At 31.0% G+C, this 20,525-nt stretch overlaps 1 protein-coding gene across 2 annotated transcripts in view; it reads right to left on the bottom strand.

Moving 5' to 3' along the window:
- The window catches only part of LOC132723775 (Kv channel-interacting protein 4-like), a 253,491-nt gene that overhangs the window by 207,739 nt on the left and 25,227 nt on the right, over positions 1 to 20,525 (bottom strand). The gene's annotated exons all lie outside the window — the stretch shown is intronic.

Genomic DNA, 20,525 nt, shown 5'->3' with positions numbered 1-20,525 from the left:
TTGTTACATGGACAAGATATTATTAAAAATAACCTTTCATGTTTCATTTTTACACACGTTCGTAAAATTTCGGTTTGTAAAATTACACGTGTAAAACGACATCTTATGCAAACGTATGCTCATATAAGAAAGTTTAATCATGTAATCGGTTAAATGTCAATTATCCACCACCATCAATGATCCAATCATTAACTTCTGGTACAAATTATTGTAACAATTTATGTTTGTTTTGATAATTTCTGTCTTCGGCTTCCATTTTGATGTTGCCCGTATGTTCCAATGCGTAAATCCAACTTCTGTTAGTAACTGTCAATTTCATTGGCTAATGAATAATAATAATCCGGATAATAACGGCATATAGCCGCGACGAATAGCGGTTTTTTCATCAGCCAATGAAAATACTCGGAACATAAACACACCTGCAAAATGGACGACAACTTGACAGCCAATGTAAATATTGAAATGTTAGCTATTTCCTGCAATGTTACATGTTTTAATGAAGTGTTTGTAGTAGAACTTGGGTAATGACTCGTTCATATATTAATTTCTACAATAACTTTGATGGAATAGAGGATATTTTATACAGTCTACACGTGTGAATGCATTTTACGAACCCGTGCTGGTAGTGCGAGGCCACGACTTGTATCCCTTGTTTATATTATATATATAGATTTAATAAAATAATGACAGATTTCCCTGTGCTATAGACCACAAAAAGACTTACCCCAAAATAAAAGATAGTTTGGGTTTTCCGAGCTTATCTTGCAGACATAAACTCTTCAAAATAAGATTAACATGTTGATTTATGTTATTATAAACGATAGTGCACCTTGCAGCTATAACGGTAAACGTTTGTACCGTGAGAGTAGCTTGACAACATTGATTAGAATTTAGAATAAAATTGGAAATAACTCTTACAATTTTATTTGATAATCATATTATGGTTACCTCCCTTTTAGTTTATAAGTAAAAACTACACAGTCAAACGTTTCATCACCGGAAAACTATAGCATTGTTGTTGATAGTGTAAAGAATAGATATAGATCTAATTGAATAATTGATTAAATCTTTATATCACCGCTTAATCTATCGCTTAATAGTGTTACAGCTAAATTTTTTTACAAGCAATCATTAAGGTGGCTCGTGGATACCAAAATAACCCATACTAACATACACTTCTAACTTTTCTCCAGCCGGAACGCAGCATATGATATTGATAAAACAGCGTCCTGATATAAATAAAAAAGAAATAGAAGACTGGTAATTTTATAAAACTGACATATGAATGTCCTTAATTACATTAGATTCCCATTGGTATGTGTACGCAGTCTTTGTTTTCGATTTTCGCGAGGAAATTTACAAAACTCTGACAGAATACATCAGTTGTTTGGTGATACAGTGTTTTATAATGTAACTCACGATCTGAAGACTTCCGCAACAATTAGAATTGATCCAGGAGAATTTGTCTCTAAAACATTTTAAATTGAATTTAATGTTGAAGAAATCGCACAACCGATCACTCCTCCATTTATTGTCTCCAGCAGTGATGGTCGATAACTACATACATGTGTAACATGTATATATAACAAGTCAAGTCAAGTCAAGTCATATATATATAAAATGTATACATGTAACATGCTAGTGTCCTATATTACAAAAGTTATCAAAAAGAAAAAAAGGCGAGGCTCTGTCGGGCCCTTAATTATTTTTTCATGCCGAGCCTGATATCATGATAAATTATATTTCAGACACTTGTTTGGTATTCTATTTGATATCATGTTTGTAAAACAATTTATAATTTAACTAATAAAATACTAACAGTTCGAATAAATCAATCAAACTAGTAAATAATAATATCAATAATAATAATGATAAAAAATAATAATGATAATGATAATAGTAATATAAACAATCCTCACAGAAAAGAAAAGATAGATACAACAATTATAAATATATTAAACAAAAGTTTGTCGCTACATCATTAATAAATACTAATAACAAAACTATTTAACTGTTTTTAAGGAAGCTATCCAGCTAGCTTACGGAACATCGGTGGTTCTACTCAGGTGCCCGTTCGTGCCTGAAATATGCACGGAAGGGCACCTGAGGTCTTCCTCCACCAGTAAAGCTGGAACGTCGCGATATGACCTATACTGCGTCGATGTGACGTAAAACCCAAAACAAACAAACAAACAAAATTTAACTGTTTTAAATAATGCATTGTTTTTTTTTTTTCTATAGTAACATGAGATTCATTTTAAATGTAAGACTAATTTTCATTTTAAATATGATCTGTGTATTTGTGCATGTAATACATGCATTAAATGTAGAAAGATATGTGCATATATATAATCAAATTTGTTACTTTTCCCCAGTGAGTGCAATAAGCTTCAAAAACGGATATATTCAGCGAGACAGAAAACGTAATATTAGACATTCGCCCCGCGAGAAAAAGAATGCCAATAGAATTGAGCCCTCATACATCTAAATCTTATAAATAAAGAAAATGAAATGCTCAGTCTATCTGATTATAAACCGATGTAGCATGAAACAGGAAATAGAAAAAAGTAATTAAATAATAAATAAAAAAGAAAGAAAGAAAAAAAATATTGTTGCAATTTTTGCAGCTTTGTCATACATGCCTAAGGTACAAATATTTTCTACAGTCCCTGGAGAAATATAGCGAACCTAACTATTTCCGCAACATCATTTCACACATATTACATATAATCATATTAACTTGGTTGAATTCTGGTCAAAGGTTAATAACTGTCTGTACTAACTATTTCTTTCATTATCATCCTCCAATTTATCTTGCTGATGATTGTCAATACAAGTAAGAAACAAACATTGCATTCTTACAGGTCAATATATACGTAGTTCAGGTACGTATATGATGAACATGACAATTCAAATAAATGAGAAAAAATATACAAAACTATTAATAAACATTATTTCACACATGAAATATAATTAATGCATTTCCAACATTTGCACCGCGCGATGTTCCATCAAAATCATTATTTGTTCCAATTTTATGGATTTAGCCAAGTTTTCATTTGCAGGATCCAAAACGTTCATATCGAATCCATATCACACCCCTTAGAGCCTCGTTGTCATTTCCATAGTTCAAGATCCATATCAAATCCTAATTGTAAATGAAGTAACAAAGTTCTGTCAAAATGTGAAAAAAAGAAGAAAAAAATGTGATGTGAAATAGAGGTCAATATACACGATCGAGAACAATACTTATTGTATTGGACTGGTACACAGCTGCAAAACCTATATTGGACTAAGTCAGCGCCTCATCCACCATAGTTTGGCAGCAATGCACTCGTCCAACAAAATTCAAAATTGCACTCAATAATTGTACTCAATAACCGCATAATATTGTTCTTTATCAATTATTAACATCCAATGATTGCTTTTAAATTGTACCACGTAAGCATAAAAAATATAGCCATATTGGACTTTATAGTATTCAGACGATTATATAATATTTGACAATTGACAATTGGGATTTTCCATGTAACATAATTGATAAAACCCGTAAACTACAAACAGTATCCGAATGGCTTCTACAATGATCGATTGAAGCGCCTTGCAAATTTTTAAAAATGAATTACTCAACATGATGATATATGGTCAAAAAAGCGATTAAGATATTTTCATTTTCTGATATAAAAATTCAGCAAAACATCAGCAAAACTGAATAGTCGTGAGAATGCATTTTTTTCTCTGCATTTACATCTTTCTTTATCTATACCTCCAATGAATAAAAGAGTGATCTGCAACAAATACTAAGTGAACGGGGATTTAAATTTTAATCTCTTAAAAGGTTTTTGAATGCCACATTAAATTCAACATTAGCAAATATCTTAAAATCTCATTATTTAAAATAACATGCGTTTATTTGTATGTGGTGAATTTTACATAGTCGTTGAGATAAATACACCCGTTTTTAATACTTTAATATCTTTACTTTCTAGAACTATCATATGTTGAACTAGACAAATAAATAAAAACGGGTTTCATGGAAAAAAAATAAATTGACAAAGAATAAGACTTTTTTTTCGAAACCATTCAATTTTAAATTGTTACTGTTTTTTTACAAATAAAGACCCAGTATTATGTAGAAAGTTTAAGTTAGCAACGTTGTTCAATTTGTGTCGTGAATGACAATTTGCCGAGCACCAACATCTCGTCTCCTTTGATATGAGCAAAGTTTTTCGAAGACTTGCAAGATGTTTACCAGCGAATTTTCTTTTTTAGAAAATTCTAGACATCAAAAATATTATGCTTTTGAGAAGAAAAAAAGGGGTAATTGGCCTTAGTTTATATACATTATATTATAGAAAGATATGTGAGTCTTTGAAAGGGGTAAGATGTAAAAAGAACTGTTTATATATGCTGGATTTCCCAGAAAAGACTAGATTTTTCCAAAAACATTTTATAGAAATGTATTCGAGATCCACATGAAACAAACTCTTAATGTGAACACATTATATTATAAAATATAAGCTTAGTAATTGTTAGAAGTTATCAAATTGTACTATAAGAAAATACAACAATCTCCCGCAATCTTCTTATATATCACCTACAAGTATAAATACCATTTTTTTAAACTTAGGATTTGAACACTCATTGGTGAATTCAGCATCGATTTACCACATCTTATGTCTGATTTAGAAAAATGGCAAGAGACCAAATTACTTTATACTCGGAGTTCAATTTTACTCTTGAAAATGCAGAACTAAGTCAGGAATAACTGAGAATAAATTTTTTTACAGAAATTACGAAGAAATTAAGTCTAGTGAAATCAAATTATAAGACCATAATCACGCTTATTAGCTAGATTCTGTTGTATTAATGAGAAGTCTCAGTGAGTAGAAGAACGTTATTTAGTAATAATAAGTATTTATTTTATTCATTTAATTTATTTCGTAGCATTTAGAGGCTTATAGACTTACGTATACCCTTATACACTTAATGACATCCATTTAATAAGATATAATCTTAGAATGCTAGCTATAATAGAAAAAAATGTTATAACATTTTATGTGTTTGTATTTTTATAACATATATACAATAACAAGATTAAAGCTGTTTTGAACAGGTTTATTTTTGTTACAAGGCGCTTTATCATATCAGAGACGGCAGAAAACTATGCAATAGTCGTAACTAAACATACGGTAGCAGAAAGGGAAAATAGGATATATTTTATTACTCAATCCCTACTCCCCCGACAGTGTGAAAACCTACTAATATCTTAGAGCTGGCTTGCTCTGAATACGATGGCAGATCGACAATCGCTTGTTCAGGAAATTATGATATAATCGTAAATAACTATACAGTAACATAAAAAAAAAATTAATCAATCTCAACTGCCCGTTGCCGTTCAAACCCACTAATATCTCCTAGCCGGCTCACGGCAGATTGAAAACTTGCTTTTTGTTGTTTTTTTTCTTTCTATTTTCTACACCTCACAATTAGGTTTTAATTCGATGCTAGCAATAATTATATTAGCCTTTTGAAAATTTTATTTTCGAACTGAGTGCTGGATCTGAATTCTTGGCTAACCGAAAATTCGTTCGATTTATAGATTTTGAATATCGATTTTAGAGCTGGCTCGTAATACAAAACAAGCTTAAACTGATTACAATTTGCATAAAGGTTGCTAGTACAAGGTCGGATGTTGAAAGCTTTCTGGAAATTCAATTATAATTATATTAGCCTTTTGAACATTTCGTTTTCGGCTAACCGAAAATTCGTTCGATTTAAGATTTTAAATATCGATTTTAGAGATTGCTTTAAATTCAAAACAAGCTAAAACTGATTACATTTAATTGCAAAAAGGTTCTTAGTACAAAGTCGGATGTTGAAAGCTTTCTGGAAATTCAATTAAGATCTAAATTTCTCGGAACTGTTAAATTTGGCCTTCAATCGAAGTTTAATATAGACGGATTAGTACTTGAATTATCACCATTTAATCATGAGCAGGAAATTATACTAAAAAAAAAACACTAGATAAATCGGGCCGCAGCACCCGGGAATTGAACCACGCGTACCTGGATTGCCGATGTAGTATGCTAACCTCAACACCACAACGACCAACACACTTTCTTCGTGCTAATTGACCTTATTTATTTAAGGTATTTTTTAACTTTATTGTGATGTCATATAGCGGCGAGCTATTTATAAATACTTTACCGTGTTGGCTAAACCGTAAAAATTTTTTTTCTTTTTTATAATAATCTTTAACAACACTTTTACCAAAATTGAAGAATATGTACAATGGAAAATAATTCAGCTTTTTCCCTAAATTTTTACATGAAACTAAAATTTATAAATTATATTTAGGTGGTACGGCCCCCTTAGTCAACCTCCCAACAATGGAGAAAATTCTGCCCAAGAATAAAAAAAATTACCCAAATTTGCCTGGGCTATGAGGCTATCATCCGGGACGTGGGGGCCCCCTTTTAAATTTTGGCTACAAATGTCATTTTTGGTTTCTAATCGTCATAATTTCCAATAATATTTCCCAAAAAATGTTTGTAAAGTTAACACCATGTTATAAAAACCTTCCCTTTTTTAAAAAACATTTTCTTATGCTTCAATAATTATGTAAGGATCATAAATTTACTGGTTAAAGATTACTAAATTGGTATCGCTACCTACCAAATTATTATAAGTTCAATTATGTTGTCATCTCATGACAGTACTTTTAATCACAACCAATTTTAAATTTCTGGGATGTGCTTTACTTATAAAGTGTAAATATGAAAGAAAGTTATGAGTTATGAGTTATGAGCGCAATTTATGCACAGAAAAATCACATGAAAACATCGTCTTAAAATAGTTTTCAATAAAAAATTGACTCAAACAAAATGATATTACTGGTAATAGCAGTGTGTCTCCTTAGCCAATCTAATTTTCCAAATACAATTACGACAGTTAATCATCGTTATCTTTCAGCTGTTTGTGACATTAATAACGCCAAGTAAACTTGGGCAATAATGTTTGGACATGTTGTCTAGTATGCAAAAACGTTTTCTCAGATGTTCTTTCAAGCTTTAGTTTTCAAGTAAATAGTTAAATAAAAACAGAACTGCCAGAGGCGACGGTATGCTTTACTATTTTAAAACTCAATAATGAGATAGGCAAAAAATGGTATTACAATGTTATTACTATAACAAAGATGTATAAATACGAAGCTGATTGAATATCCAGAAAATTAATGAGTTTAACAAATATGGACACAAGAAATATCGCTAAAGGCAATAGCTGTATATCGATATATGAATCAAAGTTGTTGGAACAAAAAAATTTTCAGCACTGACAGGGTCTTTCAAATATTTCATTTGAAATGTCCTGATCACTGGGACCCCTATTCCATCCAATGAGGAAGGTACACACATCTTCCCAATAAACATTGGCATCAGTCAATAAACAAAGGCTTCATGAACAAAGTATTTAAATCTTTTTAAGCACAGGTGCCATTGGATTCAGTAAACCCTTACGCTTCTAACCGCAAATGGATCTGCAAAAATATCTACCTACAATTATCAGAGGCGTCAGTCACTACATAATTATGTCTGTATAAAATTGTTTAAGTATTTTACGAAATATTTTGCCATTAATTAATAACTTAAATAAACAATAGTAACTGAGTATATGCTTTCAACACAATAACTTACCCTGTAAATGCGGGGTGCTACAGGGGGATAACTGCCTGTTAAGTATTGAGAGTCTATAGTAATGAAATCAAAAAACGTCACATGACTAGACTTATCCACAATCACACTGCCAGAGCTAGATGCTCTTTGCTTAAATGTATTCAGTTCTTCATTTTACTGTTACCTTGTATACTTGTTTTAATATGTGTATGTTTTTTTTCTCTTGTTGTCTTTTATTGAAAGAATCATGTTTTGAAAACGGGAACCCTCGCTCATAGGAGGAACGGTCGTCTTGAGTGATGTCTGGATTTTTGTCTCAACTAAATGTAATGTAAGTAGATTATTTAAGTTGTAAAAAAAAAGGATTTCAGTAATGCAAAAGAAGGGTTCAATTCTCCGTTGAAACTGGTTTATATATGAGATGTTCTATATTTATAATATCTAATATAAAGATTATATATGTGAACTAGTAAATTTTGGTTAGTCCATGTTATTTATTGCGGGTTTTGAACAAAATTGTCATATGAAAATAGATGTTTTGACATTTCCTTTTCAATTTTGCAATTGTTTTTGCTATACTTGTATCAGCTTATGCTTATTTGCACAACATATGATACTAAGCATTTTTGAAAGACTTTCGGTTTTAAAACACAAAAATATACTACAGGAAGTCGAGCACATTGAGTACCTTAATAATAAATACAATATAATACATATGCGTTCAACAAATCAATTTTCATTTATAAAATAATACAGTCAAATGAAATAAAAATAAAATTCCCTTCAAATAGTGATTTCTAGTAATAATTGATGATCTTAAAAATTCATTGTCTAGAATGTGGTCCACTTATGCCTTTCTGAAATAAAAATTCAAAGACAAAAGAGCATGTTTAATACGAATATGCCACCATCATGTAAGAATATGTTTTAATCACTTGACGCATGTAAACTTAAATCATCTAACGCAGCTGAAATGTCTCCGGCTTTTTTAACCGAGGTTCGTTGCCTCTACCGTGTTAAAAAAATTTTAGAGTCAATATCAAAATCAGCTAGATCTTCAAAATACCATGCTAACTGATCTGAAAAGAACCCCTTCAAAAAATTACCCGTTAAACAGGACGGAACAGGTAAGATCCTTTTTTATCATGGTTGCAATTAATAACGGCTTAAAAGTTTGTTCAGATAAAAATTCTCCTAGTGCCTTTTATTGTTGAGGAAAAGCGAGTAGATGATTTAGAATTTAAATAAATGTAGTAGGTGAATTAAGTCTTAATGAAACTCAAATTTAAAATAATATGACTTGATGATACATGTAGAACCAATCTTATCATTGGAGTTTTGCAGTTCAAAATATCTCACATTGTTATGTGACCATTAACTAATATATGAGCCGTGTCACGACAAAACCAACATAATGGGTTTGCGACCAGCATGGCTCCAGACCAGCCTGAGCATCCGCGCAGTCTGATCAGGATCCATGTTGTTCGCTTGACAACCCTATTACAAGTAGAGAAACTGATAGCGAAAAGCATGGATCCTGATCAGACTGCGCGGATGCGCAGGCTGGTCTGGATCCATGCTGGTCGCAAACCCATTATGTGGGTTTTGTCGTGACGCGGCTCATATATGTTTTAAATGAACAAAAAAGTTTGACTCCTTCCTAGTTGCTATAGCCCAAAAGCCCTAACTATTATTTCGTTGAACGGTTTTCAGCGCTATTCATTCTTGCCGATGATTGGATGTTGATTTTATCATTAGACGATAAATTTGAAGACATTCAAACTTAAATAACCAATATCTTAAAAAGAAAATCAATTTTGAATGTATGGTTTAGAATATTAAATGACAAAATGTTGATGTTTACGAATCGTATCTTATAATGATTAATTATCATGACAAAACGTAAGTTTTTGTGCTTTTTTAAAAAAGGAAATGCCGCATCTCATCGGAAAGTGTGGTTATTTTCAATCAAAATTCACGTAAAATAAAGATAACACAGGGCCAGAAATAAATTAGCAGGATCCTTTAGATGTTGACTATGATTTCATAACATTGATTTACCCGAGCACAGTTGGGTTATGTTACAAATAAATTCATATTTACTGTCTGTCAATTATGTTTTTATACCGACATGTATATTACTAGAACGGCTGTAGTCGTAAACGAATTTGATTGAACGGTGTAATATAATAAACGTTTTTTTCAGTGGTAACATGTTATTCATTTTAAATGTAAGACTCATTTTCATTTTGAAAAGCATCTTTTGGACGGGATGTATGTCGTGTCGTATTTGTGCATGTAATATATGCATTAAATGTAGAAAGATATGTATATATAATCAAATTTGTTACTTTTCCCCAGTGAGTGCAATAAGCTTCAAAATCGGATACATTCCACGAGACAGAAAACGTAATATTAGACAATCGCCACGCGAGAAAAAAAATGCCAATAGAATTGAGCCCTCATACATCTAAATCTTATAAATAAAGAAAATGAAATGCTCAGTCTATCTGATTATCAACCGATGTAGCATGAAACAGGAAACAGAAAAAAGTAATTAAATAATAAATAAAAAAGAAAGGAAGAAAAAAAATATTGTTGCAATTTTTGCAGCTTTGTCATACATGCCTTAGGTACAAATATTTTCTATAGTCCCTGGAGATATATAGCGAACCTGACTATTTCCGCAACATCAATTCACACATATTACATATAATCATATCAACTTGGTTGAAATCTGGTTAATAACTGTCTGTACCAACTATATTTCATCATCATCTTCTCAAATTTATCTTGCTGACGATTGTCAAAACCAGCAAGAAACGAACATTGCATTCTTACAGGTACATATATGATGAATATATGATGAACATGACAATTCAAATAAATGAGAAAAAATCTACAAAACTATTAATAAACATTATTTCACACATGAAATATAATAAATGCATTTCCACCATTTGCACCGCGCGATAAACTACAAAAAGTATCCGAATGACTTCTACAATGAGCGATTGAAGCGTTTTGCAATTTTTTAAAAATGAATTACTCAACATTATGATATAAGGTCAAAATAGCGATTTAGATATTTTCATTTTCTGATATAAAAAAAAATCGGTAAAACATCAGCAAAACTGCATTTACATCTTTCTTTATCTATACCTCCATGAATAAAAGAGTGATCTGCAACAAATACTAAGTGAACGGGGATTTTAATTTTAATCTCTTAAAAGGTTTTAGAATGCCACATTAAATTCAACATTAGCAAATATCTTACTATCTCATTATTTAAAAGAACATGCGTTTATTTGTATTTTCTTGTTATATGTAGTGAATTTTATATAGTCGTTGAGATGAATACACCCATTTTTACAATGTCAATATCTATACTTTCTAAAAATATCATATGTTGAACTAAACAAATAAATGAATACGGTTTTCATGAAAAAAATCTACACGGACAAAGATTTAGATTTTTTCCGAAACCATTCAATTTTAAATTGTTACTGTTTTTTTTTACAAATAAAGACCCGATATTATCCAGAAAGTTAGGTTGGAAACGTTGTTCAATTTGTGCCGAACACCAACACATACGTCTCATTTGATAAGAGCAAAGTATTTCAAAGATATGCAAGATGGTAATCAACGAATTTTCTTTTTACAAAATTCTAGGTATCAAAAATATTATAGTTTTGAGAAGAAAAAAGTGGTAATTGGCCTTAGTCTAAATACATTATATTATAGGAAAATATGTGAATATTTAAAAGGGGTAAGAGGTAAAAATAACTGTTTTTATATGCTGGATTTCCCAAAAAAGACTGGATTTCCCAGAAACATTTAATTTATAGAAATGTATCCGAGATCCGCATGAAACAAACTTCTTATGTGATCACATTATATAATATAAGCATAGTAATTGTCAGAAGTTATCAAATTGTACTATAAGAAATACAACAATTTCCCGCAATCCTCTGATATATCACCTACAAGTATAAATCCATTTTTTTTAACTTAGGATTTGAACACTCATTGATGAATTCAACATCGATTTACCACATCTTATGTCTGATTTAAAAATGGCAAGGAGACCAAATAACTTTATACTCGGAGTTCAATTTTACTCTTGAAAATGCAGAACTAAGTCAGGAATAACTGAGAATAATTTTTTTACAGAAATTAAGTCTAGTGAAATCAAATTTTAAGACCATAATCACGCTTATTTGCTAGATTCAGTTGTATTAATGAGATGTCTTAGTAAGTAGAAGAACGTTTTTTAGTAATAATAAGTATTTTTTTTATTCATTTAATATATTTCGTAGCATTTAGAGGCTTATAGACTTACGTATACCTCTTATACACTTAATGACATCCATTTAAGATATAATCTTAGAATGAAAGCTATTATAGAAAAAAAAATGTTATAACATTTTTGTGTTTATATTTTTATAACATATATAAAAATATATGATTCAAGCTGTTTTGAACAGGTTTATTTTTTGTTACAAGGCGCTTTATCATATCAGGGACGGCGGAAAATTATGCAAACATCGTAACTAAACATACGGTAGCAGAAAGGGAAAATTGGATATATTCTATTACTCAATCCCTACTCCCCAGACAGTGTGAAAACCTACTATCATTTAAGACCTGGCTTGCTCTGAATTCGATGGCAGATCGACAATCGCTTGTTAAGGAAATTATGCTATAATCGTAAATAAATATACGTTAACATAAAAGGGAAAATTATTAATCAATCTCAACTCCCCGTCGCCGTTCAAATCAACTTATATCTCCTAGCCGGCTTGCGGCAGATTGTTAACTTGGTTTTTGTTGTTTTTTCTTTCTATTTTCTACACCTCACAATTAGCTTTTAATTCGATGCTAGCAATAATTATATTAGTCTTTTGAAAATTTTATTTTCGAATCGAGTGCTGGATCTGAATTCATGGCTAACCAAAAGTTTGTTTGATTTATAGATTTTAAATATCGATTTTAGAGCTGGCTCGAAATTCAAAGCACGCTAAAACTGATTATATTTAAGTGCAAGAAGGTTCTTAGTACAAGGTCGGATGTTGAAAGCTTTCTGTAAATTCAATTAAGATCTAAGATCTCAGAGCAAATTTCTCGGAACTGTTTAATTTGGCCATCAATGGAAGTTTAATAAAGACGTATAAGTACTGGAATCATCACCATTTAATCATGAGCAGGGAATTATACTAAAAAACACTAGAAAATAATCGGGACGCAGCAGCCGGGAATTGAACCACGCTTAGCTGGATTGCCGATGTAGTATGCTAACCTCTATACCACAACGATTAAAGAATTTTCTGCGTGGTAATTGACCTTATTTATTTAAGGTATTTTCTAACTTTATTGTGATGTCATATAGCGGCCAGCTGTTTATATCTACTTTTACCGCTGTTGGCTGAATCAGTCACATGTTTTCTTATTATAAATATCTTATGACAAACACATTTATTATTTTATAAAGCCACTACCAAAATTAAATGAATATACACACATGGAAATAAGTTAAGCACTACCGGCATTTTGCCTAAATTTTGACATGACGACAACTGAAATTTTAAATTTTATTTAGGCAATGGTACGGACCACCTGTCGTCAACCTACAACAACTGGAGTAAGCTCTGCACCAAGAATGGCAAAATTTACCTCTAATTGCATTAGACGCCTTACTGGTAGTATGAGGAGAAGGTTTGAGACTATTATTCGGGCACGTGGCGGTCGTGACACGCCTTGTTTCAAATTCGGCTACATAATGTCATTTTAGGTTACGTAATCGACAACATTTACAAATAATATCAACCAATAAATTTACTGGTTTACGATTACTTAATTGGTATCGCTACTTATCAAATTACTGTTTCTTACATCAATTAAGTCGTCCTCTCACGGCAGGCCTTTCAATCACAACCAATTTTTAAATTTCCGGGGAGTGCTTAACTTATTAAGTGTATATATGAAAGAAAGTTTTGAGCGAAAAAAAATACACAGAAAAAATCACACGAAAAAATCGCCTGAAAATAGTTTTCAATAAAAAATTGATTTAAACAAAATGAGATTACTGGTTATAGCAGTGTGTCTCTTTAGCCAATCTAATTTTCCAAATACAATTATGTCAGTTAATCATCGTTATCTTTCAGCTGTTTGTGGCATTAATAACGCCGAGTAAACTTGGGCAATAATGTTTGGACATGTTGTCTAGTATGCAAAAACTTTTTTCAAGCTTTAGTGTTCACATAAATAGCTAAATAAAAACGGAACTGCCAGAGGCGACGGTATGCTTTTCTGTTTTAAACTCAATAATGAGATAGACAAAAAATGGTTTTACTATAGAAAAGATGTATAAATATTAAGATTAATGAATACCTAAAAAATGCGAAGGTTCAAGCATTGCATATCGTATAATATGCAAAGAATAAAATTGAAAACAAGAAATATCGCTAAAGGCGATGGCTGTATTTGGTCAATGAATCAAAGTTGTTTGAACAAAAAAGTAACAAGTCTTTTTTCAGCACTGAAAGGGTCTTTCAAATTTTAAATGCCCTGGGAACTGCGAACCCTATTCCACCCTCCAATAAGAAGGTACAAATATCTACCTAATAAATACTGGCAGCAGTCAATAAACAAAGGTTACATGATCAAAGTATTAAAATCTATTTAAGCACTAGTGTCCTTGGATTCAGTAAATTGCAAATGGATCTACAAAGATATCTACCTACAATTATCAAAGGCGCCAGTCACTACATAATTATGTTTGTATAAAATTGTTTACGAAATATTTTGCTATTAATCAATAACTTAGATAAACAATAGTAACCGAGTTTATACTTTTTGCAAGATAACCTACCCTGTAAATGCGGGGTGCTACAGGGGGGATAAATGTCTGTTAAGTATTGAGGGTATATATTAATGAAATAAAAAAACTTCACATGGCTAGACTAATCTTCACTATTGTCACACTCACCCACAGAGCTAGGTGCACTTTGCTTTAATGTATTCATTTCTTCATTTAATTGTTTTCTTGCTTATTTGTTTTGAGATATGTATCTTTTTTCTCTTGTTGTCTTTTGGAAAAATCATGTTTTGTAAAAGGGAGCCCTCGCTCATAAGAGGAACGGTCGTCCTGAGTATTGCCTTGATATTGATTTTTGTCTCAGCTAAATGATATGCAAGAATATCATTTAAATTTGTGAAAAAGGACTTCAGTAATGCAAAAGAAGGATCCATCTCTCTGTTGACACTGGTTTCTATATAAGATATACAAATATTATGTTTATAATAATTATCTAAACCTATGAATATTTGTGCACTAATAAGATTTGGTTATGCAGGAGGTGAACAAAATTGTTCTGTAAAATTATAAGAGGCATTTAAGAAGATTGATCCACGGAAAACACTGCATAAAAGATTACCTGCAGGCAACAGGTGATCAAAAAACATTCTTACAGGATAGTAGCAGAAACGTAAAATTTAAATATGTCCTTTTTTCTTTGATTTTATTCCATGAAGGCATAAGTGGACTGCATTTCTGGACAATGAATATTTACATCATCAAAGTTTATTTACAAAGGGGGATAAATGTATTCGGTGACGGTTGAAAAGATCATTTTTTCGCCCAAAACTAGTTGCATGTCAAAAGTCTTACGTTAACATTACACATGAGAAAGACAAAAGTCACGTGCACATCAACATAAGACATACATTATAAGTGATAAGTTATGAATAATACTATTGAAGTTATAAGTTAAAAATAATATTTTTCTGAGGGCTTACGCAGATCTGAGATTCAAAGAGGCAAAAATGTTTTTAATTTCTTGTTCAAAAATAAAATATAATCAAAATGTGCGAAGTACTTTAAATTGAATCTTCATAGTAAATCAAAGTCAAATTAACCTTTAGAAATGAGTAAACTTTTCTTCTTTAGAAAGGGCAAATTTGTGTTTTTATAAATAATATATATTAAGCATGCTTGACCATTATCACCTCAGGAAAATAGCACAGAACGTCAAATAATTTGTCTTGTCATAAACGTTGCCAATTGTTAAGAAAGTGATATTTTGTCATCAATAACAACGTTAACAAAGGTTCAAGAAGAAATCTTGCGTTGAAAAAAACAACAACAAAAAACAACAGAATCAAACTTGCATTGGGGAAAACGCACTATGCCAGTTTTGTTTTTATCTTCTAGAAAACCGTGGCAATTAACGACTGCTGTGCGAATTTAATGACAGATTGGTTTATTAATGCTAATCTTCTAAAAAAATACATTTGATTGATTTAATTGTATTACCAGCCCAAATTATTTATAGCTCCAAGAAATAAAAGTCACGTGTACTTCACAAAGAATTCCTGGGAAAAACTAAAATAACGAGTATTCTAATTAAAGTGAATTAAACGCATTTTTTTAAGAAAAATATCAAAACATGTTTAAGAACTTTGTAAAAGATAGGTGGTCCTGTTGTATACTATCATATACTTTCATTATTCGGATATTACTCGGGATAAGTAATCAATCACTTGCAACGAATTTGGTTATATTATAAGGTAGTTATCCACAAAGTGGATCGGTCGCCGATAAACTAGTACATGTTTGCCTAAACATTTGTTAAAATCTGCGTAAAAATCAACATACCAACAAACAAACCGCAATGATGCAGTATAACATGATTTCATAAAGTTTACATGTTTAGATTTACCTTACATTGACATGTATTGAATGGTTTTAATTTATACTGGCGTGTATCAAATGATGCAGTCTAGTTAATATTAACATAGCCATGATTTAAATGAGGTATTAATTAACACGGACATGTTCATTTACAAAATAATACAATAGAAGCAGTGATAATAAGGTCATTTAGCATCTTAGAAGTAACTTAAACAAGAAGATTTGAATGAAGCATGAAATTGAAAATGGAACAAAAGAAAAAACACCCCCACCCCCACCCCCCCCCCAAAAAAAAAAAACAACACAAAAACACACAAAAACACACAAAAATTCCCCTCCCCCCAAAAAAGAAAAAAAACAAACAACAAAAAAAACAAACAAACACAAATAACAAACAAACAAAAATGGCAAGAAGAGCAATAACTAAGAAACCCCCAAAATAATCTTCTTTTTTTCAAACCAACAAATGACCGAAAACTGTTCAGCGACTCTTTTCATATTTTACAACAAGAGCTAGACTGCTAAAGAAGTATTGCTTATAAATCATAATTTACTAAAAAAAATCAAGAATGCACAGATGATATCATTTCATACGAGCGCAATAACTCAAAATGTTATAGACAGTTTTATTTGCAAGACATGAATGATGTCTCTTAAATGTTAGACAGCTTGGCTTCACGTACTGATTACCTTTTTACGGAAACTCAGAATGGGACATTTGGGGTTTTTGATTATCTTAGTGCCACAAGAAATATGAAACGTTAAAAATGTTCTCTATATGGACAATCTATTTTAATTATCCATACTGAAAGCGAATACACAATGCGCGCGAAATCTATTCCAACTGACATATTCATAGAATAGACGATATAAACTCATTACTTCAACTATTATATTGAAAATGATTAAAAGATATCATGATGTAGAATCTTTTTCAACTACAATATTGTGAACAAATGCAAGATATGAACAATTTCCAATACCATACCAAAAACGAATGGGACTTTTACAAATTCTAAGCGAATAACGATATGGACAAATGATATATAGAACCATATCCTTTATATTTCAATAACAATATTGTGAAAAAATAGACGATATGGACAATATATGTCTAGAACCATATCCTCAACATTTTACATGTAATTAAAAATGTTTTGAACGAATAAACAATATGGATATTTTATATCTAGAACTTTATCCTGAACATTTCAATAACCATATTGTGAACGAATGGACGATATGTACAATATACATGTAGAACCATATCCTACACATTTCAATCAAAAATGTTGTGAATGAATTAACAATATTGACATTCTATAAATAGAACTGTATCCTGAAAATGTTAATAACCGTATTGTATAACAAAAGTCGACATTCATAATCTACATCTAGAAACATATCCTAAACATTTTAATTAAAAAATGTTGTGAATGAATAGACAATATTGACATTTTATATCTAGAACTGTATCCTGAACATTTCAATTACCATATTGTGAACGAATGGACGATATGTACAATATACATGTAGAACTATATCCTACACATTTCAATCAAAAATGTTGTGAATGAATAGACAATATTGACATTTTATTTGTAGAGCTGTATCCTGAACATTTCAATAACCATATTGTGAACGAATAGACTGTATTGATATTTTAAATCTAGAACGGCACCCTGGACATTAGATTAGAAAGTATGGATAATTTTTATCTAGTACCACATGCCGAGTATTTCTATAACAATTTTGTGAAAGAATAGACACTATAACCAACGTATTTCAACTACCATATTGAGAGCGAATAAAAGAAATGGACTGTCTATTACATGAACTACCATGAACAGACGAGATCGTCACTCTTTTTCAAGCGAACCGGCGATATGGAGAATTTATTTCAACAACCGTGTTGTGAATGAATAGACAATATGGTTGTCTTTTCAAAGCAAACATACCATATGGAGATTCTATTTCAACAACTATAATGAGACAAAATAATTATGATATTAAAATACCTTATACTGAACAAATAGAGCGTATATTTTATGTTTCCACTATCATCTTTAGAGTGAATGGATCTTTTCCAACTTAAGAACGAATATATGATGTCGACAATCTATGTCAACTACCAGATTGGACATGAAAATTATATTGCAAGTACATGCACCATATTGTGAATTATTGTGAAAGAATATGAGACGATATGGTCAGTCTATTTCAACTTTGTTATAGAGATCGTATAGACGCCATGGATAATCTATATCAACCGTTATTGAAAATTAAATGCATGTCATTTCTTCCACTTGTTTAACAGTCATCCTGTCTCACATTATGTGACTTGTCACTTTTGCCTTCTAAACACCGTGCACATATCATATGTTCACAAAATCATAAGCTTATTGTATGTTGTCATGTTAGTAAGTACACGCTTTTAAGTAAAGTAAAATAATTCTTCTTCAAACCCTTAAAAACCGTATTTCTACAGTAACCTCTGAAAGACATTTTGAAATTGATTATCAAGCATATCTTGATTCAATTATAGGATGTGAAGTTGATGTATGTGCATTATCTAGTTGAGGTAACTCGGTAAGTTTTATATTATAGTTGACAACAAATTCATTATCTATTGCATTTGTGATGCTCAGAATATCTTTGACATTTTATTATACTTTAATTAGAATCCTGTCGCAATTCTTGTTTAAATTACTTTGAATCTTCATCTTAACAAATCTTTATGCACGATAAATGATAAGTCTGTAAAACAATTAAACGATTGGTGTTCCCAGCTGAGATAATTTAACATTTTGTATCCACTGAGAGATGCGGTGTTAAATCAATTTTATCAAATATCCAAATCTAGTTCCCCTAGCATTTCTTCGTTCACTGACTGTAACCTCATTACAATGTTAGGTGATTACATTTGATTATTAAGTAAAGCTGATCTCACATTTTAAGCTTGCAGACGTGGAATAAACACGAGAGCGCCTTGGAGGCGGGTCAAAATAAATGTGAAAGCAAATTCCTGAAAAGGAAGCTTTTCATAAATTCATTGTATCTATTTTATCGATTGTGTTGGAAGCTATAAGCTTATTAAACACTTTCTGATACGTTCCTGGAACTGTGCAGTACTTAGCAATGAGTGTCTGAACCCACGTGGTCAGCAGTCCGGATCGTTAACCATTTGGCAACATGGTCACATATTTATTATAAAGTGCTGAGACTATGATTTCATATTGAATTTGTCATTGAAAGCACATTACTCTGACTCATAAAGGACTGAAGCGGAAATTTATAATAATTACATACACTAGCGTATATTACATTTCAAATAAACTTTTAAGCTTATCTTGATCTTGATTTGATACATGTATACAGGCTACAACGAAAAATTATTCATATTATCAGGATTTCATGTCATTTTAAATAAATAAAAAACAACAACAAAAAGCCTCAAAACAAAAGTGCAACAAAAACCCCACAAAACAAAAACACATCATTCGATACATGCTTGCATAAACATGCAGTTATACTGTACTTTAACGTATGGTTTTATGCAAGCATACGGTTAATGCACTTTCATTTTATTCATCCATTAACACATGCAGATCTTAATTACATCCTTTGCCCTGCGGGATCGGACTTTCATTGCGTTCTCGTGCTTCAAAAGTTTATTTAACAATAGAAAAAATTGCATTGACCAATTTTTTCTCCAAGTGGCTCAATAGGTTTATGGTGACATAAAATGTATTCAACACATGTTTTGCTCGAAATTATGTACATTTAAACATGCATTTTAGGTATCTTGATGATGAAATTTTAAGAAATAAAGAAAAAAAAAACAACTAGGACGTACAATTTTCTAAACAGAACTGGCAACTCTGAATTCGGAGTTATCAAAGCCTAATACATGTAAGAAATTTTATGGATTTTGTAGTAGACTACTTTCTTTTTTACCAATTAATTGGGACTTGGTAACTCCAACATAGGACATAGAAACGCTTTATAAGGACAAACTCCATATAATGAGAATGATAAGCCTTGTGATACAGTCTTAAATTCTACACATTAGTTTTTTTTTCTAAAAAAATTGAATGTAAAACGTCCTAGATTTTGAGTTTAAATGCTAACAAGGGTTTAATTGCTCTTTATTATAA

This window comes from Ruditapes philippinarum, unplaced genomic scaffold (genome assembly GCF_026571515.1).
Source record: "Ruditapes philippinarum isolate M1 unplaced genomic scaffold, ASM2657151v2 ctg2441_1_1_1_1, whole genome shotgun sequence".
In the NCBI taxonomy this organism is placed as follows: domain Eukaryota; kingdom Metazoa; phylum Mollusca; class Bivalvia; order Venerida; family Veneridae; genus Ruditapes; species Ruditapes philippinarum.
The sequence above is the reverse complement of the archived record's forward strand: the minus strand, read 5'-3'. Positions and strand labels throughout refer to the sequence as shown.